Below are 16,493 nucleotides of genomic sequence, written 5' to 3' on the forward strand. Positions count from 1 at the left end.
TTTACAATAATGTTTTACAAATTAAAAAACATTAAAGGGACTCCGAGCTCACCCTGAAAAGGAAAATAGTACTCACCCGGGGCTTTCTCCAGCCCAGCGCTGGTCGGGAGGTCCCACGACGGCGTCCTGGCTCCTCTCCTAGGCCCCGCTCTGGAATGGCTGACCGGCGGCAGCCCGGCGACATCGGGCTCCTTCTTCATGGTATGACGCGGCTGACGTCACGGGGCCGGCCGCCCCGCGTCGTCACGGCGGCCGGCGTGAAAGTACTGCGCATGCGCGCTTTCCTCTTGATCCCACTATTCTTTTTAATATATCTGGCAAATTTGGTGTTTCTGCCATGTAAGGGGGCTTTGCTATTAACTGCTAAAATCGGCGGGTTTTGGCGATTTTTAATCACAAATACTTTTTTTCTTCCATTTAAAACTTTAAATTCGATTTTCTCAAAAACTATAAGGTCTATTTGAATTTGAAGTTGTAGACACTGATCACCTTTATAATCCATGCAATTTTGGCGATTGTAGTATGTATGGGGGCTTTGCTATTAACGTTGAAGGTAAATCCGGATCACGACCCATGATCACAGATTCTAATGGTAATCACTGCTAAAATCTGAGTCAAATTCGTAAGTCAGTTTCAAATCCAGGTCACAATCACTGCTAATCTGGATTTTGGGACTGCCGTGGACGGATTTATTCAAATCCGTGATTGGAGGTTTACGAGCAACATTGACCCACAGTGACCTCTCCCACCTTTCACAACACCCACAGTGACCTCTCCCACCTTCTACAACACCCACAGTGACCTCTCCCACCCTCCACCTACAATGACCTCTCCCACCCTCCACAAGCACCCACAGTGACCTCTCCCACCCTCCACCTACAATGACCTCTCCCACCCTCCACAAGCACCCTTAGTGATCTCTTCTTCCCTTCCAGCACCCACAACGACTTTTCCTACCCTTCACCAGCACCCACAGTGATGTCTCCTATCCCCCTACCATCCCACACTGACCTCTCCCACCATCTAGCAGCACCTACAGTGACCTCCCCTCCAGCTGAGTCAGGTCATTTTGACGCCTGCCTCTGTGCCTAATTTGGATGCCGCCATAGGCCATAATGTTAATTACAGCTCAGCCCAAACTGCTGTAAAATCTCCGTAATTCGGGTGCTGGCAATAGCCACACCACGAATTACACAGCCAAAGGATAAAATTAGGTAATCAGTCGGGGAATATACAATGGGATGCGAAAGTTTGGGCAACCTTGTTAATCGTCATGATTTTCCTGTATAAATCATTAGTTGTTACGATAAAAAAGGTCAGTTAAATATATCATATAGGAGACACACACAGTGACATTTGAGAAGTGAAATGAAGTTTATCGGGTTTACAGAAAGTGCGCAATAATTGTTTAAATATAATTAGGCAGGTGCATACATTTGGGCACTGTTGCCTTTATATTGATCCCAAAACATTTAGAACTAATTATTGGAACTCAAATTGGTTTGGTAAGCTCAGTGACCCCTGACCTACATACACAGGTGAATCCAATTATGAGAAAGCGTATTTAAGGGTGTCAATTGTAATTTTCCCTCCTTTTTTAATTTTCTCTGAAGAGTAGTAACATGAGGGTCTCAAAACAACTCTCAAATGACCTGAAGACAAAGATTGTTCACCATCATGGTTTAGAGGAAGGATATAGAAAGCTGTCTCAGAGATTTCAGCTGTCTGGTTCCACAGTTAGAAACATATTGAGCAAATGGAAGACCACAGGCTCAGTTCAAGTTAAGGCCAGTGGCGGCTCCAGCTTCAGATTTTTGGGGGAGCTCAAAAGGGGCACAAGGGCTGGCAGGCGGGGCTTACGGGGGGGGGAATTTGTAAATGCACAAAAGAGACAGCTTTTTCACCAGTAAATGCACGTAATGACAGACAGCCTTTCACCAGTAAATGCACATAAGAGACAGCTTTTCACCTGTTAATGCACATAATGACAGTCAGCCTTTCACCAGTAAATGCACATAAGAGACAGCTTTTCACCAGTAAATGCATGTAATGACAGACAGCGTTTTCCCAGTAAATGCACATAAGAGACCAGCAAATGCATCCATCAACAAATAGAGGATGAGGCGCAGACAGACACACATTGGGACATAGACAGACACACATTGGGGCATAGAGGATGGGGCACAGACAGACACACATTGAGGCATAGAGGATAAGGCACAGACAGACACACACACACACTGGGGCATAGAGGATGGGGCAGACAGACAGACACGCACATTGGGGCACAGAGGATAGGGCAGACACACACAGACACACACTGGGGCATAGAGGATGGGGCAGATAGACACACATTGGGGCGTAGAGGATAGGGCAGACAGACAGGCACACACATTAGGGCATAGAGGATAGGGCAGACAGACAGACACACAATGGGGCATAGAGGATAGGGCAGACAGACAGGCACACACATTAGGGCATAGAGGCTAGGGCAGACAGACAGACACACACACATTGGGGCATAGAGGATGGGGCAGACAGACACACATTGGGGCGTAGAGGATAGGGCAGACAGACAGGCACACACATTAGGGCATAGAGGATAGGGCAGACAGACAGACAGACACACAATGGGGCATAGAGGATAGGGCAGACAGACAGACAGACACACAATGGGGCATAGAGGATAGGGCAGACAGACAGGCACACACATTAGGGCATAGAGGCTAGGGCAGACAGACAGACACACACACATTGGGGCATAGAGGATGGGGCAGACAGACACACATTGGGGCGTAGAGGATAGGGCAGACAGACAGGCACACACATTAGGGCATAGAGGATAGGGCAGACAGACAGATACACAATGGGGCATAGAGGATAGGGCAGACAGACAGACAGACACACAATGGGGCATAGAGGATAGGGCAGACAGACAGGCACACACATTAGGGCATAGAGGATAGGGCAGACAGACAGAAATTGGGGCATAGAGGATGGGGCAGACAGACATACATTGGGGCATAGAGGATGGGGCAGACAGACATACATTGGGGCATAGAGGATAGGGCAGACAGACATACATTGGGGCATAGAGGATAGGGCAGACAGACACACATTGGGGCATAGAGGATGGGGCAGACAGACACACATTGGGGCATAGAGGATAGGGCAGACAGACACACATTGGGGCATAGAGGATAGGGCAGACAGACACACATTGGGGCATAGAGGATGGGGCAGACAGACAGACACACATTGGGGCATAGAGGATGGGGCAGACAGACACACATTGGGGCATAGAGGATGGGGCAGACAGACAGACACACATTGGGGCATAGAGGATAGGGCAGACAGACAGACATACATTGGGGCATAGAGGATGGGGCAGACAGACAGACACACATTGGGGTATAGAGGATGGGGCAGACAGACAGACACACATTGGGGTATAGAGGATGGGGCAGACAGACAGACACACATTGGGGTATAGAGGATGGGGCAGACAGACAGACACACATAGGGGCATAGAGGATAGGGCAGACAGACAGACATACATTGGGGCATAGAGGATGGGGCAGACAGACAGACACACATTGGGGTATAGAGGATGGGGCAGACAGACACACACAGAACAAGCCAGGCAAAATACAGTTTGCAGCTCTGACGCAGAGGCTTGCTCCTTCGCTCCTCATGCCTTTAATGCTGTTTAGCTAGCTAGCACTACAAGGCTGGCTGTGACTGCACTCCTCTCCCTGGCCTGCAGCTCCCCTGTTTGTGTCTCTCCCGGTCTTCCCCCAACCCCTCAAGGCTCGCAGTTACTCACTTTTGCTGCCTCTGGCTGGTTCTGGTGAGGCACTGGCACCTTAGGTGGTTTGGCAGACAGTCTGTCTGGAGCTGTGAGTGGGTACAGTCTGGGACCATTCTGGCGGGCAGCAGGGAGCCAAGCTGAGGGTGAGGGAGGAGGATGCCGGGTTGAGGTGGAGGAGTCAGCACTGTCCTCGTACCTGAGGTGCGAGGCTGTGGACCGTCTGTGGCTGTGTGAGTCGAGACGAGCGCTGCAGTCAGTCCATGCTGAATTGAAATTTGGCGGCATGCAGGGGTCAGCGGGTGCCGGGTGGGCAAATGGCATCGATCTGCTCTGCTCTACATGTGCAGGGGGCGGAGCTAGTCATTCTCTCCAGCCCCCTGCCTATCCAATTCAATCCCACGCCCCCCTGCTCTCCTGATTGGGCAGAGGGCGGATGGACACATCAAACATGGAGCCTGTTTATAGTCCAGCCGGCCTATGATGAATGCAAGCGCCACCCACAACATGGCGGCCGCCATGTCTAGTGAATGGCGGCTGCGCTGAGCCACAAATCAAGAGTCAGAGACCCGGGGGGGCTTTCAGAGGGGCTCGCAGGATATCAGCTGGGGCTTGAGCCACGGCAAGCCCCAGTGTAGCGCCGCCACTGGTTAAGGCTCAAAGTGGCAGACTAAGAAAAATCTCGGTTAAACAGAAGTGGCGAATGGTGAGAGCAGTCAGAGTCAACGCACAGGCCAGCACCAAAGACCTACAACATCATCTTGCTGCAGATTGAGTCACTGTGCATCGTTCAACCATTCGGCGCACTTTGCACAAGGAGATGCTGTATGCAAGAGTGATGCAGAGGAAGCCTTTTCTCCACCCAAAGCACAAACAGAGATGCTTGAGGTATGCTAAAGCACATTTGGACAAGCCAGCTTCATTTTGGAATAAGGTGCTGTGGACTGATGAAACAAAAATGTAGTTATTTGGACATAACAAAGGGTGTTATGCATGGAAGAAAAACAACACAGCATTCCAAGAAAAACACCTGCTACCTACAGTAAAATATGGTGGTGGTTCCATCATGCTGTGGGGCTGTGTGGCCAGTGCAGGGACTGGAAATCTTCTCAATGTTGAGGAATGCACGGATTCCACTCAGTATCAGCAGATTCTGGAGACCAATGTCCAGGAATCAGGGACAAAGCTGAAGCTGCACCGATGCTGGATCTTTCAACAAGACAACAACTCTAAACACTGCTCAAAATCCACTAAGGCATTCATGCAGAGGAACAAGTACAACATACTGGAATTGCCATCCCAGTCCCCAGACCTGAATATAATTGAAAATCTGTGGTGTGAGTTAAAGAGAGCTGTCCATGCTCGGAAGCCATTAAACCTGAATGAACTAGAGAGGTTTTGTAAAGAGTAATGGTCCAAAATACCTTCAAGCAGAAACTAGACTCTCATTGGAACCTACAGGAAGCGTTCAGAGGCTGTAATTTCTGCAAAAGGAGAATCTACTAAATATTGATTTAATTTTTTTTTGTGGTGCCCAAATGTATGCACCTGCCCAATTTAGTTTAAACAATTATTGCACACTTTCTGTAAATCCAATAAACTTCATTTCACTTCTCAAATATCACTGTGTGTGTCTCCTATATGATATATTTAATTGACATTTTTTATCGTAACACCCAACGATTTATACAGGAAAATCATGACGATTAACAAGGTTGCCCAAACTTTCGCATTCCACTGTATGTGCTGTATTCCCACAGATTACCTAACGCAGCAAGAGACATATTTTGGCATCTCCCTGCACCTAAATGAAACCTGTCCCAGCAGCTGCTGCATCAATGCTCTGTCTTCATTTCCGCTGCCTGCCTCTTCTCTATGACCCGGCGCAGGTTATTTACACATAACAGATGTTGGGCCATGGAGAAGAGGGGGCAGCAGGGTTGAAAGCGGAGCAACGATGCAGCAGTACACCGGGACAGGTGAGTTACAATAAAGCTACAAATTGCACAGGGGCCCTGGGGAGCAATTAAGGGGAGACCACCTGAGGGGGTGGGAGCCAGCTCAGGGTCTGACTTTGCTTCGGCGAAGAGGGGGGGGGGGGGAGGGCCCTGTATACACCCTATCTTGCTAACTCTCAGGTGGTCACCACAACTTCCTCCCTGAAACAACAACAAAAATGTTTTCATCAGCGGAACAATGATGTCACATCACAGCATCATAGCATCCCATTCTCCAGCTGTCACAGCTGGTAGGGGCGGGCCATGGCTGGGAAGTTTCTAGATCTGAATCCTTACACTTTTGCCCTTCTTTGATCGATGCTGTACCAGGGATGGACAAGAGGAGGACTGCAGCTGTACTGCAGCTGTACAGTGAGATGTGGGGACAACAGAAAAGGTCCTGGCATATGGAACAGGGGATTATGGGGAGGAGTCAAAACAACACATCAGAGAAAAGCAACTGTATGTTGGGGTAAAGTGACCTGGAAGCTGAAGACTCTCAGAGGTGAGTATAGGAAAGGCAGTGCACAGTTAGGAGGGATGGGGGTTAAAGTGACACTGAAGCAAAAAAACAAAACAAAACAAAAAACAAAAAACTACGATATAAAGAATTGTATGTGTAGTTCAGATACTTCATAGAACATTAGTGGCAAAGAAAAGAGTCTCATATTTTTATTTTCAGTTATATAGCTTGTTTTTATAACATTGCATCATTCTCTCTTATTTTCAATTACAAACCACACTAGTTTTTTAAACTATTAAACAGGGCAGAGCTAATGACCCTTTGAATTCCCCTGCAGTAAAATCTGTCTCTGTTCTTTGATGTATAAGTGCATCAGAAAATAGAACTTTCTCCAACGAAAGTTGGTTGTGCCAGCCTGCCAAAGAGCTTAAAGGGAAGGTTCAGGGACTAGCTAAAAAAAATAAAAATCCATTTCCACTTACCTGGGGCTTCCTCCAGCCCGTGGCAGGCAGGAGGTGCCCTCGGCGCCGCTCCGCAGGCTCCCGGTGGTCTCCGGTGGCCGACCCGACCTGGCCAGGTCGGCGGCCAGGTCGGGCCTCTTCTGCGCTCCATGGTGCGTTCCACGCCGGCGCGCTGACGTCATCGGACGTCCTCCGGGTTGTACTGCGCAGGCTCCGAACTACTGAGCCTGCGCAGTACAGCCCGGAGGACGTCCGATGACGTCAGCGCGCCGAGGGCACCTCCTGCCTGCCACGGGCTGGAGGAAGCCCCAGGTAAGTGGAAATGGATTTTTATTTTTTTTAGCTAGTCCCTGAACCTTCCCTTTAATTCTGGAGAGGGGAGCGAGGAAGGGGGAGCCCCAAGTTGTTATTACAACACTCGCCTATAGACCTGGCTACTTATACTGGGGACACCTATAGGCCTAGCTACTTATACTGGGACACCTATTGTCAGAAAATCTCATATTAATGCAGAGAAATTATGATCTTCATCTTGCTTTAACTTGATTATATATGTTTTTCTAATTATTTGAGTGAATTTCAAGATTTTATAATTATAACCAGAGTTATTATTTAACCTCCTTAGCGGTAACCCCGTGCTACATACGGGGTAGCCGCCACGGAGGATCACATGGCCCCAGGAAAAAAAATGGTGCAATACGCGTTAGCTAGCGGTTTGCTAGCTAAGCGTATGCACAAAGTTGCTCCGGTCCCCCGTGATCGCCCGTAATAGCCGCCGGTATACGTACCCCCCAGCGTTCCCACGCAGACGCCCAATCGGCTCCAGGCTTCGCGATGACGGCGATCGAGATTGTGGCTGACGTCATGACGTCATCTCCGATCGTCGCAATGGCAACACCGGAAGCCGTTCAGGAAACTGCGCTTTGCGTGGGATCGCGGCGAGGTTATGTATAGCCGGCGGCGATCGGCGGGCATGGGGGGGACCGGAGCAACCTAATACACACGCTTAGCTAGCGAAATGCTAGTTAAAGCATTCAAAAAAATTTGGGGGGGCAAAAAACCTCCTGGCGGACGCAGCGTCGGAAACTGCGTCACGCCAAGGGGGTTAATCAGGGTTAGATTGTTGTTTAGAGTAACCCTTAGTGTTATTTACTGCAATAAGCGCATCTGTTCCCTGTACTAGGTTATGTTTATATTAAGATAAGCACAAGAGAAGTGTTCACATTTAATTTAAGTTCTTGCTGCAATGTAATGTGCTGACGCAAGGCCAATCCCATGCTCCGCACAAGCTAAGCCTGTTATGCGCTGATATATTAATCAAGTATAGTGATCATAGAGTTATTAAATGAGTTGATCAATAATAGACCTATATATTAAAGGGAAGGTTCAGGGAGGGTGGCTAAAAAATAAAAATCAATTTCCACTTACCTGGGGCTTCCTCCAGCCCGTGGCAGGCAGGAGGTGCCCTCGCCGCCGCTCCGCAGGCTCCCGGTGGTCTCCGGTGGCCGACCCGACCTGGCCAGGCCGGCTGCCAGGTCGGGCTCTTCTGTGCTCCAAGGCCCGGCACTTCTGCGTCCCACACTGGCGCGCTGACGTCATCGGACGTCCGATGACGTCAGCGCGCTGGCGTGGGACACAGATACGTGGGACGGGCTGGAGGAAGCCCCAGGTAAGTGGAAATTGATTTTTGTTTTTTAGCCACCCTCCCTGAACCTTCCCTTTAAGGTAAATAAGTTTGCTTTCTATATATTTTAGCATGTATTAAAACAGATGGCTGTTTGTTATGAAAGCAATAAAGCATGTGATCCAGACAGTACAACCTGTGATCACAGAGAGTGTTCAGGACATCCCTGTTAATTAATGATGTACCAAAGAACACGCCAATTTCCTAGAATAAGACAAGAACATATGCATATATCTTGGCGTACATCAGATCTAGACAGATGTCATAAGAACACCACTTGGGTCATAAGATCTAATTAAAATGTTATTGATGTAATTTTGATTACATGTAGATTGCTTATGTTCAGGGCCGGGCCGAGGCATAGGCTGGAGAGGCTCCAGCCTCAGGGCGCAGTGTAGGAGGGGCGCACAATTCATTCAGCTGTCATTCCTAATTGTGTATGAAGCAGAAAGAAATAAGAAAAGGGGATACATAGCAGTGACTGCAAGCCAGATAACTAGATATTAAGGTGTTGGGGAGGTTGTGGGCCCTGTGGCCCTCTTAGTCTAATAGCAATCAGTGTGTGACGGCTGGGGTGGAAGGGATGGAGGGGGCGCACTTTGGTGTCTCAGCCTTGGGTGCTGGAGGACCTTGTCCCTGCTCTGCTTATGTTATTAAGCCAAGTAGCATCATATATGTAGGTACCTGCTCAGATATCTTTATAGTTTAAAATGTCACAAAATGTCAGAATGTACCAGTTAAAAGTAAGTTTGAATTTTGTGCATCACCATAAAATCCCCTAAAAGACACCCGGCCCACATGCAATTCACTTTTTCTCCTGAGTTATGTCCTAGGAGATAGTTTTTCATCTTCTATTTAAAATAATTTTTCAGCATTCTGCAATTGAAAAAGTACAGAAAAGTCAGTGACAAAGTACTATCAAAATTATTCTGATTATTTTCTTGCATGTTGGAGGTCTAAAAACATTTGATTGACAAGTTGTGAAAATATCACCTAGGAGAAAACTCAGGAGAAAAAGTGAATTGCATATGGACCTATGTTAGAAACTTTACTATAAGAATGTCTACCGGGCTGCATATCTATTCTTCTGAGCCAGAAACTCTACTGACTGAGGCCTACCTGAGAGACTCTACCTTCCACTGTGATTCTAGAACACAAGAGAGGTAATGTGCATTATTCTTGGTGAATTTATTGACAACAGCTTATATAAACGTTAAAGAGAACCAGAGATGAAGCACCCTCTTGTATTTTACCTTATAAATCAGTGGGAACATGACAGTAAACACCTAATCTGCCCTTTGTTTCATTGTTCTCTGTGTAATCTGACTGTTATCACCTCTGATAAGAATCCCCGACTGAGAAGTCAGGCTGCTCCGTCTAGCTTTGCTACAGAAAGATTATAGCTAAGTCTGTCTTCTGTGGTGTTATTTCAAGCCCAAGCCTGCCCCCTTGTGGCTTTGCTATAATGACTCAGCAATAATCATTCCCAGCAAAGCCAGATTTAATTGCTCAGTCTGGGATTCTTGTGACTGCTGGTAACAGACACTTTTAGCAGTGAGGGTGAAACAGAGAGCATGGTAAGTGTTTTCTCTAATGTTCTTACTGATATACATGGTAAAATACACAAGGGTGCTTCGTCTCTGGTTCCCTTTAAAGACTTGTCATTTCAAACTTCAGCAGTTTTAAGTTTTTTAGATAACTTTTTATGTTATTTTTTAAACACCAATCAGTAAGCATTACTATTTAAATGCAACTGAAGGCTTAGGGACAACCACCCAGCTTTGTTGAAGATATATCTACTTAAAGTTCCTTATATAAAAATAGAACTCTATATACTACCGATAAGGATAAAGGTTTATTTGTGTGCACCATACACTGTACAGTACGATAAACCTGTTAACCTATAAATATTCTGCTTATAGTGAGCTACGCACCCGCTTTTGGCTAATATGGATTATGATGACTTTTAGGCTGGCCCTTTAAGTAGTTAATAATCATTTAAGGCAGATATTGATAAGATATTTGACACTATAGACCTGCCTACTTATATTGGGGACACCTATATAACTGGCTACCTATTCTGAGAATACCTATAGACCTGGCTACCCAGTATCGGACAGGGAGGTGGGAAAACTGAGGAAATCCACATGCTGGCCAAGCAGCAGTAACCCTGTGTTATCACTCCCAATAGAAACCTGCAGCAAGTCTTCACTGTGAGCAGCTAAACAAAAGAGAGGGAGCATCGTTTCCAAAAAAGAGTATGCAGCGTGCCCAAGGTCACTTATCTTCACTGTGAGCAGCAACACCTGATAACTGCTGCTTGGCCAGCAAGTGGATTTCCTCAGCTTTTCCAGCTCCCAGTCCGACACTGCGGCTACCTATTCTGTGGACACATATAGACCTGGCTATATTTACTGGGGACACCTATAAACCTGGCTATCTAAACCGGGGACACCTATAGACCTGGCTACTTATACTGGGGACACCTGGTTTCCTATATTGGGGGCTGCCTATAATGTGCACATCTGACTACCTATATGGTGAAGTAGAGTGACCAGATTTTTGTGGGTCCAACCTGGACGGGGAGGGGGGCGTGGGGGGGGGGGCGGCGAAAAGTGGGGAGGACTGAGGAGCGCGCAGCGCCGAAGACTGGGGGCGGGGGGGCTGCGGCGCGCGAAAAATGGGCGTGGCCATGACACTGTATGGGCGGAGCTAACGTAATGATGTAACAGCGAGGCATAAGAAAGCAGTGTTTACGCCATGATGTGGACAAACGAGACTTTGCATCATGGGTGTGCAGAAACTGTGTGATGCTAATAGTATACCGTAACCACAAAGCAGCAAACATAGCCATCTATGACCATTAAATAATAAATGCAGTAACAGTTACCCCGGACACCAGAAAATAAACGCAATAGGCAACATGTCAGCACAAAATAACCGCAATGCGGGCAACATGTCAGTATAAAATAAATGCAATGCGGGCAAACATGTCAGTATAAAATAAATGCAATGCGGGCAAACATGTCAGTACAAAATAAACGCAATGCGGGCAAGCATGTCAGTACAAAATAAACGCAATGTGGGCAAACATGTCAGTACAAAATAAACGCAATGCGGGCAACATGTCAGTACAAAATAAACGCAATGCGGGCAAACATTTCACCAGGCAAGAAACGCACTGCGGGCAAACATTTCACCAGGCAAGAAACGCACTGCAGGCAAACATTTCACCAGGCAAGAAACGCACTGCGGGCAAACATTTCACCAGGCAAGAAACGCACTGCGGGCAAACATTTCCCCAGGCAAGAAATGCACTGCGGGCAAACATTTCAACAGGTAAGAAACGCAATGCGGGCAAACATTTCACCAGAAAGGAAACGCACTGCGGGCAAACATTTCACCAGGCAAGAAACGCACTGCGGGCAAACATTTCACCAGGCAAGAAACGTAATGCGGGCAAACATTTCACCAGGCAAGAAACGCACTGCGGGCAAACTTTTCACCAGGCAAGAAACGCACTGCGGGCAAACATTTCACCAGGCACGAAACGCAATGCGGGCAAACATTTCACCAGGCAAGAAACGCACTGCGGGCAAACATTTCACCAGGCAAGAAACGCACTGCGGGCAAACATTTCACCATGCAAGAAACGCACTGCGGGCAAACATTTCACCAGGCAAGAAACGCACTGCGGGCAAACATTTCACCAGGCAAGAAACGCACTGCGGGCAAACATTTCACCAGGCAAGAAACGCACTGCGGGCAAACATTTCACCAGGCAAGAAACGCACTGCGGGCAAACATTTCACCAGGCACGAAACGCAATGCGGGCAAACATTTCACCAGGCAAGAAACGCACTGCGGGCAAACATTTCACCAGGCAAGAAACACAATGCGGGCAAACATTTCACCAGGCAAGAAACGCACTGCGGGCAAACATTTCACCAGGCAAGAAACGCACTGCGGGCAAACATTTCACCAGGCAAGAAACGCACTGCGGGCAAACATTTCACCAGGCAAGAAACGCACTGCGGGCAAACATTTCACCAGGCAAGAAACGCAATGCGGGCAAACATTTCACCAGGCAAGAAACGCACTGCGGGCAAACATTTCACCAGGTAAGAAACGCAATGCGGGCAAACATTTCACCAGAAAGGAAACGCAATGCGGGCAAACATTTCACCAGGCAAGAAACGCAATGCGGGCAAACATTTCACCAGGCAAGAAACGTAATGCGGGCAAACATTTCACCAGGCAAGAAACGCAATGCGGGCAAACATTTCACCAGGCAAGAAACGCACTGCGGGCAAACATTTCACCAGGCAAGAAACACAATGCGGGCAAACATTTCACCAGGCAAGAAACGCACTGCGGGCAAACATTTCACCAGGCAAGAAACGCACTGCGGGCAAACATTTCACCAGGCAAGAAACGCACTGCGGGCAAACATTTCACCAGGCAAGAAACGCACTGCGGGCAAACATTTCACCAGGCAAGAAACGCACTGCGGGCAAACATTTCACCAGGCAAGAAACGCACTGCGGGCAAACATTTCACCAGGTAAGAAACGCAATGCGGGCAAACATTTCACCAGAAAGGAAACGCAATGCGGGCAAACATTTCACCAGGCAAGAAACGCAATGCGGGCAAACATTTCACCAGGCAAGAAACGTAATGCGGGCAAACATTTCACCAGGCAAGAAACGCAATGCGGGCAAACATTTCACCAGGCAAGAAACGTAATGCGGGCAAAGTTCACCTGGAAAAGAAAGCATTTACTCACCTGGCAGAAGTCTCCTCTGGCGCGCTGTTCCTCCTGCTCTGGTCTCCCGCGCTGACATGGCTACGGCAAGATGGCGCCCGAAGCCCTGTACTGGAGACGCATAGTCTCCAGTACAGGGCTTCGGCAGCCATCTTGCCGTAGCCCTGCTCGCCTGCCGGTGTCGGAGCAGACACCGGAAGAGGAGGCTGGAGCGGGGCTGCAGGCAATGAACTGGCACGGCGTCTATAGACGCCGCTGCCAGTTCATGCGGAGAGAGTGGCCAGAGTCCCGAGGCCGGGACGTCCCGCAGCTGAAAGCGGGACGTTTCCCGGGACCTCATGCTGCCTGGGACAGCGGACCCCGAATCCGGGACGCGTCCCGGGCAATCCGGGACGTCTGGTCACTCTAGGTGAAGGGCTGCCTAATAATATAATAATATAGGGCAGGGACAGGGAAGGATATGTCTAGCTTCCTATACTCAGGGACACCTATTGCCACCTAAACTGAGAGTGAACGTCTGGCTACCTATACTGGGTGGAGGGGCATCTCTAGCTCCCTAATACTTGGGGACTTATCACTAGAATTAACTGATCACTGCCTGTCTGTCACTAGAATCGACTGAAAAGAGGCTGCCACTAGCCTTGACGGATCACTACCAGCTGCCAATAGTGGATTGATCTAGGTAATCAAGTCAGGTAAGCAGTTAGTTATAAACTGCCTGAATCTGATTTGCCCCATACAAAGTAGTGGTATAATTCAAAATAAGGAATTTTGCCGAGAGAGTGAGAGGACGCCGGAACGCTGCTTGGGGTGGCGGGAGATTATGCAGGCAGGGTGGCCAGTGAAACAACACACCACACGAAACGCAACACAGTGGTCAGCCCGGGAGACTGCGCAGAGTAGAACTTGTTGTAAAACTTCCCAAAAGCTGAACTTTCTTACTGTACCACGTGAGTGCAAAATTTTTAATAAAGATTTTTAAATATTTTAAATGTACTGCACAATGAGAGGCTTTGCTTCATATTCAGTGGCATAACAATCGTGGCTGCAGCCCCTCTAGGGCCTGCTCAGGGCTGTTTTGAGGGGCAGGAGGGGTCTCAGCATGAGAAGAGAGCATGGTAACACATCGGCGGGGAGAGGGGACTGTCCCCTCTCCCTCACCTCGGGCTCTCCCCTCAGCGTTCCCCTCCAGAATCAATCAGCCGCAGCAGGCAGGAATACATACCTTCATGCATCCCATGCGCCAGAGGGTCCTCTCTCTAAGTGTCTGATGCAACTTCCTGTTTAAACAGGAAGTAGCGTGAGGCACTTAGAGATCGAACCTCCGTGGTGGATGGAAGTATGTGTTCTTGCCCGCCGCCTGCTGCCACTGATAAATGCTGGAGAAGAGCGCTCAGGGGAAAGCTCGAGGTGAGAGGGGGGACTGTCCCCCCTCCCCGCCGATGTGTGCCCATGTCCATTCTATGACCCCTCCTGCCCCCCAAAACGGGGGGGCATCCACATTTTTGCAGGTAGCCCGGTGATTTCTAGTTATGCCCCTGTTCATACTTGAGGTCAAATGAAGAGGCGCTGATTTGTCGAGCATTTCATGACAACTACTGTTTGAGACACATCTGACTGGCAGTTTATCTGTGAATGGGAGCGCTGAAGAGTGCGGGAGAAGGCGAGGGGGGCCAATGTAATGCCCCACAGGCGTGTAGACTACTGTGATCGTAGCATAACCAGTACGCAAGTCCAGTTCCATAGGATGATTGTCATTTTGGTGGAGGAATATCTGATGAGGAAGCACTGCTGATAACATATACTGAAAGTAGTAGTGTAGCCCACACTAAAGCTACCTGTGCTTTTAATTTTTTCAGCTGAAATGATCATTGATTGATGGTGTTTGGAGAAAAACTACTGTGTACAGCTGTACCCCGATGGCACTGACCTCTCCTCCAACAACAGATTAAAATTGGACCAATCAAATTCCATTGCAGCTTTTTCAATCTGCAAACTTATTGATCATCTGTATTGCCTACCATCACCTTCCTATCACTTAAAGGGCACCAAAAGTGAAAAGGATGTGAATTTTTCCTTTTAAAAGAATACCAGTTACCCGACTCTCCTGCTGATCCTGTGTCTCTAATACTTTTAGCCACAGCCCCCGAACAAGCATGCAGATCAGGTGCTCTGACTGAAGTCAGACTGGATTTGCTGCATGCTTGTTTCAGGTGTGTGATTCAGCCACTACTGCTGCAAAAGAGATCAGTAGGACAGCCAGGCAACTGGTATTGTTTAACCATTTCAGCCCGATGGAATTTTTCACCTTATGCATCAGAGCAATTTTCACCTCCCATTCATTCGCTAATAACTTTATCATTTCTTAACACAATTTATTGATCTATATCTTGTTTTTTCCGCCACTAATTAGGCTTTCTTTGAGTGGTACATTTTGCTAAGAATTATTTTTTTATAAATGCATTTTAACAGGATTAATAAGAAAAAAATGGAAAAAATTCATTATTTCTCAGTAGAGTTGGGCCGAACAGTTCGCCTGGCGAACCTCTCTGGGCCTCTTACTACTTCCGGGTCGCAATGACCCGGAGTAGTACGCCTGCGCTGCCCGGCGGAGCGCGTCCTAGATCGCGCTCCTGTTGCCGGGCGCTCTCTGCGCATGAGGAACGGGAGCGCGATCTAGGACGCGCTCCGCCGGGCAGCGCAGGCGTACTACTCCGGATCATTGCGACCCGGAAGTAGTAAGAGGCCCATGAATTTAGAGATGTTCGCCGGCGAACGGTTCGGGAACCGTTCGCCACATCTCTATTTCTCAGTTGTCGTCCATTAAAGCTTTAAAATAATCCACGCTACCATAATTAAAACCTATGTATTTTATTTGCCAGTTTGTCTCGGTTGAGACATCATTTAAATTTTGTCCCTATCACAATGTATGGCGCCAATATTTTATTTGGAAATAGAGGTGCATTTTTTCTGTTTTGCATCCATTACTATTTACAAGGTTATAAGTTTAAAAGCGTTCGTAGTATACCCCCTTCAAATGCATGTTTAAAAAGTTCAGACCCTTTGGTAACTATTTATGTTTTGTTTTGTTTTTTGTAATTTTTTTTTCCAGTAAAAATTTTATTTGGGTAATATTTTGGTGTGGGAAATAAACAGTTAATTTTTAATGTTATTATATGTGTGAATTGTAATGTAAAAAATATGTAGATGTAGTTTTACTATTTGGCCACAAGATGGCCACCTTGAGTTTTTTTTTTCACCTTGTGCTTCTCGCTAACTGGAAGCACAAGGAGGACGCGGAAAATTTTATTTGCA

The 16,493-nt window shown here is 47.7% G+C and overlaps 1 long non-coding RNA gene across 6 annotated transcripts in view; it reads right to left on the minus strand.

Moving 5' to 3' along the window:
- LOC137547132 (uncharacterized) overlaps positions 1 to 16,493 on the minus strand; it is a 155,725-nt gene that overhangs the window by 97,308 nt on the left and 41,924 nt on the right. The window lies entirely within an intron of this gene.

This window comes from Hyperolius riggenbachi, chromosome 2, assembly GCF_040937935.1.
Source record: "Hyperolius riggenbachi isolate aHypRig1 chromosome 2, aHypRig1.pri, whole genome shotgun sequence".
Taxonomy (NCBI): domain Eukaryota; kingdom Metazoa; phylum Chordata; class Amphibia; order Anura; family Hyperoliidae; genus Hyperolius; species Hyperolius riggenbachi.